This window comes from Zingiber officinale, chromosome 7A (genome assembly GCF_018446385.1).
Source record: "Zingiber officinale cultivar Zhangliang chromosome 7A, Zo_v1.1, whole genome shotgun sequence".
Taxonomy (NCBI): Eukaryota; Viridiplantae; Streptophyta; class Magnoliopsida; order Zingiberales; family Zingiberaceae; genus Zingiber; species Zingiber officinale.
Window position 1 is genome coordinate 138,341,323 of NC_055998.1, and position 15,801 is coordinate 138,357,123.

The 15,801-nt window shown below is 40.0% G+C and overlaps 1 protein-coding gene across 3 annotated transcripts in view; it reads left to right on the top strand.

Annotated features, from left to right (window-relative positions):
* The first annotated feature begins 5,490 nt into the window (after positions 1 to 5,490).
* LOC122002815 (protein-tyrosine sulfotransferase-like) overlaps positions 5,491 to 15,801 on the top strand; it is a 67,951-nt gene continuing 57,640 nt past the window's right edge. For 2 of the 3 annotated variants that reach the window (XM_042558157.1, XM_042558159.1), the window contains exon 1: positions 5,492 to 5,660. The gene's annotated coding sequence lies outside the window, so the exon portion shown is untranslated. Of the gene's footprint in view, positions 5,661 to 15,801 lie in introns of all 3 variants that reach the window. The other variant, XM_042558160.1, reaches the window with a different exon arrangement.

Here is a 15,801-nt window from a genome sequence, read left to right on the forward strand (position 1 = left end):
TTTCGTTTGCAATCCAAGTTTAACTTCTGAAAAGCACATGGGTTGTTAGGAAAAGTTCTATGCTTGTACAAATTTTTGTTATGGGGAAATAGAATGGAATTCCGAGTAACGCCAATAGTTGCATGATGTTATTGAATTTCCCATAGATTTTGTTACGTTCCAATAGATATATCAAAACCCTACCTTTTTTTATATCCCTCTTATCTATAGAAGTCCTACATTTCCATTGGATTTCTCTTGCGACTTTCCTCTCTTCCCTTTTGGTCCTTTTCCAACTTGAAGTCAATTTGAAGAAGTGATAAGGGGGTGAAATTGTGATGCACAGTAACTATTTTTTGGTAAAAAATATTTTCTTTTGAACTTTTTAGAGAAAAGTTGTTTTATTTCATTACCTTAAAGATTAAACACAACAACTCGTTATTCTTTTTTCCAGTGTATTATTAAATTTGGTTTTTTTAATGAGAGTTTTTTTTATTAAATTAATGACTCAATCAACACATTGCGCTATTTTTACTAGAAGTGAGTCATTCGTTAATTATTATTAATTATTGCTTGATAAAGAAATCAAAGAATGCAAAGATTTAGTGGTAGGATTTTCTTTTAGAGAGAATGCAAGTTTACTCTAAAAGAATGAATAAGATAGTGATTTAGGAAAGAGAAGGGGAATAGTAATAATTATTATTATTATTTAAAAATAGATTTAACTTTGAAATATATTACGAGGTCTTTTATTATAGAATGATTGTATACTGATTAAATCATTGTTATTTTTTCTCTTGTTTATAAAAATGCGTCTAAAAGAATGTTAGAGTCAAATTTCAAAATATCATTATATTAGAATTGCAAGATATAAATCAAATTTTTAGGGCCTTCCGTGCCTCTATTTTGACCATGTCGATGTAGCATTTTCAGGCGGTCAGCTGCTCCCCTTTTACTATGCTAACTTGATTTTCTACTAGAAATTTTATTTTCTTGTGAAAGGTGGAAATAGTTGCGCAAAATTCGTAGAGGGTCGGCCTCCCTAATATGACATTGTAAGCGAAGGGTGCGTCTACTAAGATGAATGTGCATCTCCGAGTCCTAACCAAAGGTTCAGTCCCTAGAGATATTCCTAGTCCAGCAATAATCCTCGATCAGCCATGAGCTGATCGGATGTCTATCTGCGGGGCTTAGCTCCCCATTTCAGCAAGACTCTCACTACAACAACAATACTGATCGGCCCCGAGCCGATCGGACTCTCCTCCAAAAGCAACATTGTCAGAAAATTGTAACTACCTATGAGAAGCGCGACTACCATCTCAGAATATTCTCCCTGGTCTGACACCAATAGGCAATGGAACCTTCCTCCACCTATGGTAATCCGTCATATGTCCCCTGATGCCCGCATTCTCTAACAAAACTGTAATGCCTCATTAATGTGGAGATTATAAGAGACATTATAAAAGAGAGGTTCCTCTCCGTTGGTCAAGTACGCTCACGCTCATATTCATACTCATGCTCACTCCCGCGCATACACACGCTTACACAGCCACATTCTCACTGTTCTTCTTCTTCTTCCTTCCACAATTGTTCTGACTTGAGCGTCGGAGTGTTTGCTCCAGGGACTCCCCTCCTTAGTTCTCACTCTAATGTTTCATTTGCTCTCTATGTGTCTTGTGAAGAAGCCAGCCGTAGAGACCCTCGGTGCTCCCTTTCTTCAGCCGAAAGTCTTCGCACGGTCAACCTCAAAGCCACCTCTCCAATGCATCATCTTCCCCGATTTCGGATAGGATCAATGTAACGACCCGGCCCTCTTGGCCCATTTGGCAGCCCATTTGGCGACCCTCGGGTCGTCGACCGTCGACCCTTATGTTGTCGGCCCATTTGGCGACCTCTCATGTCATCGACCGACGACCCTTGGCTGTGCCGTTACTCACTAGGACTTTCCACCCCTGACAGTGGATTTTTGCCTCCCCCAGGATTCGAACTCTAAACCTCCAGGCTTAAGTTTGGCGACCCTCGGGTCGTCGACCGTCGACCCTTATGTCATCGGCCCATTTGACGACCTCTCATGTCGTCGACCGACGACTCTTTGGCCGTGCCGTTACTCACTAGGACTTTCCACCCCTAGCAGTGGATTTTTGCCTCCCCCAGGATTCATAAACTCTAATACTTAAGCCTGGAGGTTTAGAGTTCGAATCCTGAGGGAGGCAAAAATCCACTGTCAGGGGTGGAAAGTCCTAGTGAGTAACGGCACAGCCAAGGGTCGTCAGTCGACGACATGAGAGGTGGCCAAATGAGCCGACGACATAAGGATCGACGGTCGATGATCCAAGGGTCGTCAAATGGGCCGCCAAATGGGCCAAGAGGGCCGGGTCGTTACAATTAATAATAATTATTATTATTATTATTATTATTGTGTGAGTAGAAATTTTATAATTTATATTTTGTGATATAAAAATATAAATATTATTGTAATAAAAATGATAATTCTCATTTGGGATCTGAAACCTATATGATCTAGAAACAAAATAAATCACGAGTTTTACACACATTGATATATATATATATATATATATATAATTTTTTAAAATATATTTTTTAAATTATTAATTATGTAACATAAAATTTTATTTTTTTATTATAAGATCTTACGATTCTATCCAATTCGATCCGATTTTAATCACAAATTGATGTATGATTAGATCAATTTGAAGGCGTTTGAAATGTCAAAAGAGTGGAGGAGAATACCTACAGAAGATTCCCTCGTCGTTTGTGATCAATCATTTCAGCAAGAAGCAGTGAAATGTATCGCAGGCTCTCTCCAATCTCCATCTCTGGCAATGAAAGAAGCAAGTGAGAGAGCACATGTGGAGTAACAGTTGCCTACAGTTCATATCAGGCATGATGATGCATTCAGTAATTACAAAAGCTTGAGACATCTGTTTGGAATCCCAAAACGTATGTCATGCGATGCGATGGACATATGACATTTCTTACAGATATAATGATCAGAGTCCAATCTTAAGAATTAATGCGTCGTATTCATTCCATCATGCGTTTTTTACTTAGATATCTATATTTAACTTTCTCTATATTCATGGAACTGATTCTAAGAAAATTCATGGAACTGATTATAAGGAAGTTATTGATGTGACAGTTCCATATATTTTTGAGGCATCTGTTTGGATCTCTACCAAATTCCGTCCGTCTTCTATTTTTATTTCTTTTTTCTCTTAATGACATGAGACATCGCTAGTTTGTTGTCATAGCAAAGGTGGCAGGTATTTGTTGACAAAGTTTGTAGACTCTTGAGCAGTTCTTAATTAGTTAGCTAGGGTTTCGAAAAGCATGGAATGGATAGTTTCATGGAAGCATGAGGTTATTTTTCTTCGATGAAGGTGAAAGAATTGGGTGCCTTTAGGCCACCACATAGCAACGAGATAAATTAACAAATTGCATTCTTTATCTTGAGACTGCAATATTTATTATCATTTATATTTAAATAAATTTTATCATATCTTTTATTATATTATTTTTAAATTTATTCCTCAATTAATATCATAGTCTCTCACATCACCTAATTAGAAGCTTTATCGATTGCCTAAGTATATATCCGTATTGTCTTAAATATGTCTCTTAAAGTTTCCCTTCAAAATATATAACCACAACTTTCTTTTTAATATTCTTATTTAATATTCAATTCATTCTCATATATCAGTATATCCACCTTAATATCCTCATTTTTACAACTCTCATTCACTCATATGCTCTATTTATAACACAATATTCAATTTCATATACATAATAGGTCTAACTAGCATTTTATTATAATTTTCCTTTAAGATTTAGAGATAGCTTATGTTCACAAAGGTTACTAAACACTCTCCTTTATTTTAACCATCCTATTCATATCCCATGTAAATTTCTATGAACCTCTCTGTCTTCTTATAAAAATGAAGCTAGATATACTTAAAGCTTTCAATTACAAATAACTCGTCATGTCTTAATAGTTGTCTTGTTATATTTATTACTATTAAACTTAAATTTCATATATTTTAGCTTTATTCTATTAAGCCTAAATATTTTTTTTTCCAATTCTAGTATTTCTCTTCATATAGTAGTTACTTTTTCATGTCTCATCAACTAAAATAATATCACGTGCAACACTACAAATAACATGCATCATACTAATGTACCTTTTTTAATAGACGATCCCGTCCGAAAGTTGGGATGTTAAGTAGGCCGGTGACATGGCGAGAGGATGCATTGACTAGAAGAAGTAGAAGACCCCGAAGCTGGAAACGAGCTCCTGCGCACACCATAGAGATAGATGAGGGGAACGTTAAAGACAAAACCAGGGAGAGTGTCCCTAGTTTGGTCCTCTGACGTTCAAGTCAGAACTCCGAGGAAGAAGAAGAAGCAGAAAGGAAAGATTAGAGCGTGGTGTTGGACCCCGTGGTTGTTTTGATGTGATCAACCAAGTTAGGTTAGGTATTGTTTATTTTTTATCCCCGCGTCTAAGTGTGTAGGAGCTTAGGAGCACAGGAAGTCGAGCGGAAGACGCAGCTAGGGAGAAGGACAACACGGGAAAGGAGCAGACGGGTTCAGTGCATCTGAAGGATGAAAAAGCTGCGAAAGAGTACACCGGTGGATGAGAAGAACGTGCGTGACGTTCGAGGGATGAGAGGCCGGGGCAGAAGCCTGCTTGAGGAGAAGGCCAAAAATTAGATTCGGGTGAGCCATATTTCGGTTGGCCGCGATCACCCAAACAATCGAAACTTTGGAAGCTAAAGTGAAGACGAAGAAGTACTGGAAAAGCAGCTAGAGGCGCTCTCAACAGTCATTAAGGTGCCTCCGCGCGCCCTCATCAACTTGAGGTTGCCCTCAACAACATTGAGGGTGCCCTCAACAACATTGAGGGTGCCTTAAATAGCATTGAGGGCGCCCTCAATGTCCTTGGGAGCGCCCTCAACTGGGTCAACATTGTTGTTTGCGAGCAGATAAAGTTTTATTCGCTCATCCCCTTAGAGGCGCCCTCAACCTCTTTGGAGACGCCTTCAGGACTTAAGATAGGATTTCCAAGAGCTATATAAAGGCCCCTAGAGATAGGAATTATTCATTCAACTCTGTATTCAATTTTCTAACAACTCTTGAGCTCTTTAAGTATGTAAAAGATTTCTCTGCCTTCAGAGAAGGAGATTCATAGTGCGTTGTTCAATCGTCTTGGATTAACAACTATTTTGGTTGTAACCAACTTAAATTGTTGAGTTCATTTCTTTCTTTTATGTTATTTATTTTAATTTATTGTTGCTATTTTAGACTTGAAAGAACGAGGAAGATTTTTTTTATTTACATGTAATTCATCTTTCTCCTTTTATCGACCTCGTTGTACCAACGTTAATATTTTAAAATGAGTATAGAATTGAAAAGGAAAGGAAATCTTTTAGTATCCCTTATGATATATAAAATAATCCTCCTTTCCTTTCTTTAAGTGTTCGAACACAGTTCAAATTGTCCTTCTCTTTATTCACACTCCCCTTCCTTTATCAAACCTTATCACCTCTGGCCGCACTTCCTCCCTAACAGACACTTGCCTCCCCTTGCCGCACTTCCTCACAAACAGACCCTAATTCTTCGCTGATTGGCGGCGACGAAGCGGCGGCAGTGGCCAATTGCAGGTATCAGAACGTTTGTCTTTGTTTTTCTTTTATAAGTTTTTTTAGCTTTGACTCCTCCCATCAGACTGTGGCTGCTTGATTGTTATTGTTCTGATTCTTTATATTCATGCGTCCAAGAAAATCTTGCTGCTAACCTGCTATATGTTGGAAAAATGGGAATGAAAACACAGATTTGTGGGTTCTTAGTCCCGCATCGAAAATTGTGACTTTAAGACTGGTCTAAAATACAGAGGGGTGCGAATTTAGAACAACTGAATCAAAGGGTTTTTGTGTGAACGTGATTATACGTAGCGGATCCTGATTGAGGGTCAGGCCACGAGATAAGATCTTCTGGACCATTATTCAATGAATGTTTGTTCTAATACACGACTCTACGTGTCCCATGCATTTGCTTTGCTTTGCATGCCACGTGTATTTGCTTCTACATGTGCCTTGCTTGCATGTTTGAAAGTTGTTCTATCATGGATAGGAGCTTCTTATAAATAAACTTGTACAGACCAAGCAACGAAGACTAAGAGGGAAAAAACTAAAATAGAAGGTAAAGAAAAAGAGAATTTCACTAGATTCTCTCATTTCTTCCTCGTTCATTCTGTGGTGAAATTTTTCACTTGGTAGATATCCATTATAGCATTTAGATATATGTACAATTCGCCACGACAACATGTGTTAGGTTGTGTTCATGGTCTCGTTGTTTTATTTTGGAAAATAGATGTCCAATCGTAATTTCATAGCATCGCCATAGGGGGCGAATCTATTTTTAGGAGACTGTCTCGTTACAGGACGGGACGTCTTTATTCTCGGGTGATGCCCCTTACGCAACTCGGACTCAGGTTCCAGATTTGGTCGACGTTTGTCTCAAGCCTTCGGCATCAGCTTTATCGACTCAACACTCGAAGCACTCACCGACTTGGTAACTTGGCAAATCGACAACTCGACAAATTCCCACTCCCACTTGGACTGGGGCAGCTCAGGCGAAGTCGATGATCGACCAACTTAGTTAGGCCGACAACTTGAGATAATCAGTTCAAGTCATCTTGACTTATAAGAAATCCCTATCCCTTCGGCAGATTGTGGATAAAGATCCAACAATCTTAAAATAGATTCATTCTATTGAGATGGCGGCAGAAGATGTTGAGATGCAATAGACTCAACATGTGTCGCCCTCCTTCGCCCCGATTGGAAATGTTCCAATCAATTATAAGAAAAGCTAGAGAAGTTCACTAAGTTGAACTTCAATCGGTAGCAACAGAAGATGTTCTCGACTATGCTGAACCTAGCACGGATCTTGACCGAGGTGTTGGTCTGGGTCGGTCGATTGGAGAGGGTTGAGTTACCTGAAACACTAAAATAAACCTTTCTCGATCCTTGGACTCAGATTAGTGATGCAATTAAAAAACAAAAATAGCAACTTAAATAAAATCAGTAAAAGGCCAAGAATTACTTGGTTACAACGTAGATGGTTGTTAATCCAAGGCAGTAGAAAGATGATTAAGAATCTCCTTCACTGAAGACAGAGAAGCCTTTTACACACACTGAAAGCTCAGAAAAAACTAGGAAAGTTAATACACAAATTGTTATCTATTTCCTAGGTCCAGGGGTCTTTTTATAGCCCCTGAAAAATCTTATCCGTAGCTTGAGAGCGCCTCTAGCAAGGCGCAGCGGATAAGACTTTATCCACTGCGAATGACTATTTTGACTGGCCGAAGGTGCCTTCCATACTTATGGAGGGCGCCCTCCAGCATGGAAGGCGCCTTCCGCCTGAAGGTGGTGGAGGTGCGAGAGCACCTTGAAGGCGCCTTCAACCCTTGTTGAGGGCGCCTCCAGCAGTCTTTACAATCTCTCTCTGCTCTGCTACTGTTCCGATCACCTAGGTGATTGCGGCCAACCGAAATAGGGATCACCCAAACCTAATTTCTGACCTTCTCCTCGAGCAGGCTTCCGCTCCGACTTTTCATCCTTCGAACGTCGTGCATGTCCTTCTCGTCCATCGTTGTACTCTTCCGCAACATCTCATCTCTCGGACACACCGAGCCCGTCAACTCTCTCCTATAGCCGCGTCTTCTGCTCGACTTCCTGTGCTCCTAAGCTCCTGCACACTTAGACACAGGGATCAAAACATAACAAGACCTAACCTAACTTGGTCGATCACACCAAAAATAACCTTGGGGTTCCAATAATCTTCCCATTTTTTTGATGTGAGCAGTCCAAGTTAAGTTAGGGTAAACCAACCATCAAGTAGAGATAATAAAATTGCAATACCAAGTAAAGATAATAAAATTGTAAATATACATGAAAGTGTTAAAAGATTGTTGACTTTAAATTTAACTACTACCTCCCCTTAGACTTAACCTTCCCTTCTCCCCCGTTGATCACATAAAAAATTAGGGTAAACAAAAAATCTAAGGGCAAAGAAAAAAATATAAGGAAAGCTTAATTTCTAAGTAACTTGTAAGTAAAAAGAAATTTTTAAGTAAAATTTACAACATAAAAAAAATTCTAAGTGAAATTTGCAAGCCAAGAAGAAAAAATAAATGTTAAACCATTGACAACTAATGCTTTAATTAACTATTTCATGTTTATCAGTTTATCAATTAAATATTCAATTCAGTAAATGCCTTCCAGGCTGTGGTAAAATACTAAGCCTTCTTGGTTATTAGATTATCAATCACTTCTAGACAAAGTCGCTTAAAGAATTCAAATATTTAATCTTCTATCTGAAAGCTCTAAATCCAATTTTACTTTGAATTTATACAAGTTTTTAGAACCCAATATAGGTTGCTTCCTACAGGATTAATCAAGAATTTTGGAGGTACGTAACTTTTGGGTATTTTTTTATAATTTGACCCCTGTGAAATCTAAGGTACTAGCTTAATCTTTTAAAATTTTGAGTTTAAACAGTTGAACATGTATGATTTTTCAAGTTTTCAACTTATGTCCTCAATTTATCATTTTCAATTTTTAATTTTTCAAAATCTTCTAACAGACAAAATTTGGTTAAAATTATTTTTAATTCTTTGTTTTCTTTTTCAAGTTTGCAACAATCTTTAGTTAATAATTTCACAAATTTAAACAATTTATTAGGTGGAAGAGATCGTACCTGACTTACCTTGTCGACCTCGTTGTCCGTAGCTCCTTCTGAACTGCTGCTTTCTTCTGTTGATGCTCTCCCTTCATCGATGCTTTCGATGCTCATTTCGGATGAGCTATCTTCTTGATGACTTGCCATCAACGCAAGTCCGGAAAAGGCTTCAACCTCTGATTCGGACGACGTTTCGTCCCACGTCGCCTTTAGGGTCTTGTATTTGTTCTTTTGGACGGGCTTCTTGTTCTTGCCTTTGTCCTTTTCGTTGATCTTTAACTTAGGATAGTTGTCTTTAACGTACCCTTCTTCATTGCAGCGGTAGCATCTGATTATTCTTCTTTTTCAACCTTGCGGATGGTTAGATTTTCTAGATTTAAGTAATTTCTTAAACTGTTTTACAATCATTACCGTTTCGTTGTCGTCGAGAGACGATTCTGAATCTTGTTCGTCCATCTTTGCATTAAGGGCAATGTTGTGCTTCAGCTCCATCTTCGGATCTGCACATCTCGTTTTGTGGACTTCAAATGTTGAAAATAACTCTTCTAAGGTAACAGATTCTAGATCCTTAGAGATATAATACGCATCTACTAATGATGCTCATTCCTTATTTCTAGGGAATGTGTTAAGTGTGTACCTTAGCGAATCTTAGTTGCTTACCTTTTCTCCGAGATTCTAAAGTCTGGTGATGAGCTCCTTAATCCGCGAGTGAAGGTGTGCAACGATTTCGTCTTCTTCTAATCGAAGGTTGGTGATTTGGTTGTGAAGTAGGTCCCGTCTTACAAGTTTCGCCTCTGAGGTTCCTTCGTGTTGTCACACCCCAAGTAGTCTCTGCCAGAAAAAATTTCGGTAACATCACCCTGTACGGGTGACAATCTTAGACATGCATACATACAAAATATACATCAGTCACATACGGCTGAAATATATACACAACCATGCAATTTATACTCAGCCCACTTGGCTGGAACAAAATATTCACAACTACGCAGTTATATATATATTAAACAGCCCACTCGGATGTACATAAACAAAAAACATAGTAGAAACGATAGAAAACCATTACAAACCAAAAACGAGACTGCTAGCCGGCTAGGCTTACACCACACAACAAAACAACAAAACCACCAAATACACTAAATACCAAATACAAGTAAAGCGTAAAACGAAACTCGAAGTGGTCTTTGGATGTGACGTAGGACCTGCAGACAGGATATTTTAAGCGACTCCACATACCTCTAGCTGGTATCTGAAAAAAAATATATCAACGGGGTAAGTCCAAGAACCCAGTGGATACCAGATAGACATACATAATAAGATATAACTAACAGTAATAATCATGTGGTACAGTTTCCTGAACAAAGTAAGAAATGCAGGCTAAAAAGGGCTGAAAAAACTGTACTCACCAGAACCTCCTATCTGAATATATGGGTCACCAGACCAAATACAAAATGTCACCTGTATGTATGTCAATCATATGCAACCAAACAAATGCAGCATACAATATGCAACAAACACAAGCAATAAATGCAATCATGCAAAATGATGCAAAATGACATGTGTCACTCCTGACGCCAGTCAGCCATCTCACATGAGATGGTGAGACCGAGTGGGTAGGGCTATGACAATTGTGCACTCTGCCGTCACTGCTCCTGAGTGACCGAGTGGATAGGATATTGTCGGAGTACACCTATCCTCCTATTCCAAGCAGAGTGGGGGAGCGCAATGCTCTCATCTTCCTGAGACAGTCTAAAGGAGGGATCCTTGACGTGCTACCACGCTACGCCACGCTACCCATGAGTGAACCAACGGAGCACTGACAGAGCAAATTGCACACACTTGCCTGATGTACCACTAATCCATGAGTGGTTGTGTGTGAAGATCATGTAACTGGCGATGTGCTCAATAATAATAAAACCGACAATCGCACAACATGCAATCATGCAAGATGGTGCATGACACTAAGCATGTAAATCCTAACCATAATCACCTCCACATAATATGTACCAAACAGGAAAATAAATCATACTATGACCTAGGTATCATAGATCTAAGTACGCATGCCAGATAATAAAATCTAGAAAAAAAACTAGTCCTATACTTAGTGAAGCCTAGTGTGTCACTTCCTCTAGGAACTAAGGTACACATGACAATAATCAAGAGATATAAACATGGATACATAATAGATAAAATTATAGGCATACTACAAGAATCAAATAGTGACATACCAAAGCAGATGCAAGCATAATTATTGCTACTAGCTATATAACATTATGCATATCTAAAATGACTATATCAAAGAGATAAGTTAGAAGTACCTGCCTCAAAAGAAGATCGTGACCAGAAATCCTACGTTGAGGCCCTCGTCTCGAATCAATGTCCTGCATATCACATAATATATTTAGTTAACTACATATGAATTAATTAGCTAGATAAAATCCCTAATCTAATTAGGGAAAACCCTAATCGAAATAATTAACCTAATTCATTAATCCAATTAGGTTTAACTCAATCCATGATTTCCTTCACTTCAATCCTACTCATGAGTTAATCAATTTAATCATAGTTATCTTCTAAGATCAATACATATTCAATTCATCCACGACAAATCAATGATCCTAACATCAACCATGCATCCAACAAAATCTGATAAACATTTATATCCACCCAAGCAACAGATCATTAACTAAATAGAATTAGAACTCCTAACCATTCCATAACTAGAATTAAATCTAGTTCGTATTCGAAATTACCTCCACAACTTACTCAATTCCAAAGTGATCAGCTCATAATCGAAGGACTCATTGCCGGAACACGATGACCAGAGCCATGGATCGCCGGTGAAAAATGCTGGTCGAAGCTACAAACACTGGCAATTAACAAACATAACCCTCTAAACAAAAATAGAAACCAGCTTGCTACAAAGATCTCTACCAATCTGATACTTACCCCGAATCCAGATCTGTAGCCACATAGTGAAAGATTTCAGAACTACCGTGATGCTGATCCAGCAAAGAGGAGGGTGACAATGATGCCCATTCCTTATTTCTAGGGAATGCGTTAAGTGTGTACCTTAACGAATCTCAGTTGCTTACCTTTTCTTCGAGATTTGATAGTCCGATGATAAGCTCCTTAATTCGCGAGTGAAGTTGTGCAACGATTTCGTCTTCTTCTAATCGAAGGTTGGTGATTTGGTTGCGAAGTAGGTCTTATCTTGTAAGTTTCGCCTCCGAGGTTTCTTCGTGTAGTTCCAGGAATTTTTCCCAGAGCTCCTTGGCAAACTTGTAAGCACCATTCCAGTTGACTTCTTGTGACAGTAGAACACTAAGCAGATGAAACTCTGCATTGTCGTTTGCTACGAAGTCGGCTTGTTTCTTCTTCGTCCATTGATACTTTTCCTTGCCTTCGGGTGCTTTAAAACCAAATTGCATTATTAAAAATAATTCAAAGTTAATTTTAAAGAATACCTTCATTTTCTTTTTCCAGCTCGCGAATTCTCCCTTGAATTTTGGTGGTTAGATGCTTGGTCTGACTATCTCATTTGCTTCATTCGGCAATTAGTCCTCCTGAAGCTGTTAGGCTTTAATACTACTTGTTGGTCCGGGTCGGCTGACTGGAGAGGGTTGAGTTGTCTGAAACACTAAAATAAACCTTTCTCAATCATTGGACTCAGATTAGTAATGCAATTAAAAAACAGAAATAACAACTTAAATAAAATCAGTAAAAGGCCAAGAATTAGTTGGTTACAACCTACATGGCTGTTAATTCAAGGCAGTAGAAAGCTCACTAAGAATCTCCTTCATTGAAGGCAGAGAAGCCTTTTACACACACTGAAAGCTCAGAAAAGACTAGGAAAGTAAATATACAAATTGTTATCTATTTCTTAGGTCTAGGAGTCTTTTTATAGCCCCTGGAAAATCTTATCCGTAGCTTCAGGGTGCCTCCAGCAAAGCGCAATGGATAAGACTTTATCCACTGCGAACGACTATTTTGACTGACCGAAGGCGCCTTCCATACTCATGGAGGGCGCCTTCCATGCTTATGGAGGGCGCCTTCGGCCTGAAGGTGGTGGAGGTGCGGGTGCGCCTTAGAGGCGCCTTCAACCCTTGTTGAGGGCGCCTCCAGCAGTCTTTACAACCTCTCTTTGCTCCGCTGCTGCTCTGATCGCCTGGGTGATTGCGGCCAACCGAAATAGGGCTCACCCAAACTCAATTTCTGGTCTTCTCCTCGAGCAGGCTTATGCTCCGGTTTCTTGTCCCTCGAACGTCACGCATGTCTTTCTCGTCCACCAGTGTACTCTTTCGCTACATCTCGTCCCTCGGATGCACCTAGCCCGTTGGCTCTCTCCTGTGTCGTCCTTCTCGCTAGCTGTGTCTTCCGCTCGACTTTCTGTGCTCCTAAACTCTTGTACACTTAGACATAGGGATCATAACATAAAAGGACCTAACCTAACTTGGTTGATCACACCAAAAATAACCTTGGGGTTCCAACACGAGGAACTTCCCAAGTTTGCTGAGGGTGTAAGTGATATGAAAATCATCACTATAGTGGACAAATGGAACCAATTTGAATTCCTATGTCGAAACTATATCCTTAATTATCTTGCCGATTCATGGATAAGAAATATAAATTGGAGGATGCTAGGGCCAAAAAGCTCATTGTTGGACGCTTTCTAAACTACAATATGCTTGACTCTAAATCGGTGATCAGTTAAGTCCAGGAGCTTCAAGTGATCTTGCAGGAGACTCACTCAGAAGACATGATATTGAGTGAAACCTTCCACGTGACAACAATCATTGAGAAGTTGCTTTACGGTTAGAAAGACTTCAAAAATTACCTAAAGCATAAATGAAAGGAGATGAATGTGAAAGAACTCATTATTAGACTTCACATTGAGGAAGACAACAAGAGTTCAGAGAAAACGGTTCTCTTAGGCTACTGGGAAAGTCCACGTAGTTGAGCATGGTCAAATCTTGAAACGGAAGAACCCCAAATCTTCTAAGATGACACCTAGAGGAGCTAGTTTCAAGAAAAAATTCTCTAGGAAGTGCTAGTGATCAAGTTGTCACAAAGCTTAGGAATACAAAAAGCCAAAGAAGAAGCAGGAGGCCAACCTGAATAAGGAACCAAACATGGACCTCTGTGCTATTGTCTCTGAAGTGAACCTGATAGGTTTCAATCCGCGATAATGGTAGATCGATACTGATGCCACCAGACAGGTCTACTGCAGTAAGGAATTGCTCCACAAGTCTGAAGAAGTCAAAGATGGGGATAAGTTGTTCATGGGGAATTTAACAACTTCAGACATAATGGGCCAAGGGAAAGTGGTGTTGAAGATAATATCAGGCAAGGAGCTGACTCTGAACAAAGTGTTGTATGTTCTAGAGATTCGAAAGAATTTAGTATTTGGATTGCTTCTCAGCAAGTATGGGTTCCAGATTGTGTTTGAGTCAGACAGGGTTGTGTTGTCCAAACATAGAATGTTTATAGGAAGAGACTATGCAAATAATGAGTTGTTTAAGCTCAATGTAATGTCCATTCGGCCTAAGATAAAGTTGAAAACTCTTCTATGTATTTGCTCGAGTCCTTCAGTTTGTGGTATGGCAGACTAGGACATGTTAACTATGATGTATTGCGTATATTAGTTAACATGCAAAGCATACCTACATTTCACCTTAATCCGAAACACAAGTGTAAGATTTGTGTTGAAGCAAAAATGACAAGGTCATCCTTTCAATATGTTGAAAAAAGTACTAAACCACTCGGCCTAACTCACATTGACTTGTGCAACCTTAAAAGTACACTGATACGTGGTAGGAATAAGTACTTTATCACTTTTATAGATGATCACAAAAAATATGGTTGTGTATTTTCTCTAAAATAAAGATGAAGCTATAGAGAAATTTATCTATAAAAATGAAGTTGAAAATCAACTTAATAAGAAAATTAAAGTGGTTAGAAGTGACCAAGGTGGTGAATATATATCACTGTTCGCTGAGTTGTGTGCTAAACACGGGATCAGACACGAAACAACAGCTCCCTATTGTAGGACCGTTGGGCCGGCTAGAAGGGGGATTGAATAGCCCTGCAAAAAATCAAAACAAAACAACCCTTCTCGAACTCTTAAACTAACACTTGCATAAAATTAACTTAAACAAGAAAAAACAAGAAAAGGAAGAGGCACCGGATTTGACTTGGTTACAACCGGGGTGGTTGTTAATCCAAGAAAGATGATCGCACTATCAATCTCCTTCAGGCGGAGAAGTCTCTTACAACGTTGAAGCTCAGGAAACAGAAGCTAACTACAGAGAGCGTACAAGTGTTTGAAAGAAATGCTTGAGTTCTGAATTGATTATGAGCTTCTGGACCAAGGCTATATTTATAGCCTTGGTCGGGGCGCCTGGAAGGGTTCCGGGCGCCCTGGGGGGATAAAACTTATCCCCCAACGTTCAGATCGAGTCAAAACTCGATCTGGTCAATTTTGCTTCTCCGGGCGCCCCGGAGGGCTCCGGGCGGCCTGGACTGTTTCGAGCGCCCCGGACTGTTCCGGGCGCCCCGGAGGGCTCCGGGCGCCCCGGAGCCCAAAGTCGACAGTTGTTGACTTTTTCGTCCGGGACTTCTTCTCTGGTTCAGTCCTGCCTCGGTCCGGTTCTTTTCCTTCGGATCCGCTCGCTTGGGTGATCTCTGCCATCCGGAAAAGGGCTCACCCGAACCCAACTTCCGGTCTTCTCGAGCAGCCTTCCGCTCTGGCTTCTCGTCTCTCGGAATCGCTGCGTGTTTCCTTCTCGTCCACCAGCGTACTCATCCGCAGTCTTCGTCCCTCGGTCGCACCCCGTGCCGACCTTCTCGCTAGCCGCGTCTCTTGCTCCCCGAGCAATCTTCGGCTCCGGCTTTCGTCCCTCGGAACCACTGCACGCTTCCTTCTCGTCCACCGGGGTACTCTTCCGCAGCACCTCGTCCCTCGGACTGTTGTCCTTCTCGCTAGCTGCGTCTTCCGCTCGACTACCTGTGTTCCTAAGCTCCTGTACACTTAGACACAAGGTTAGAAACACACAGGACCTA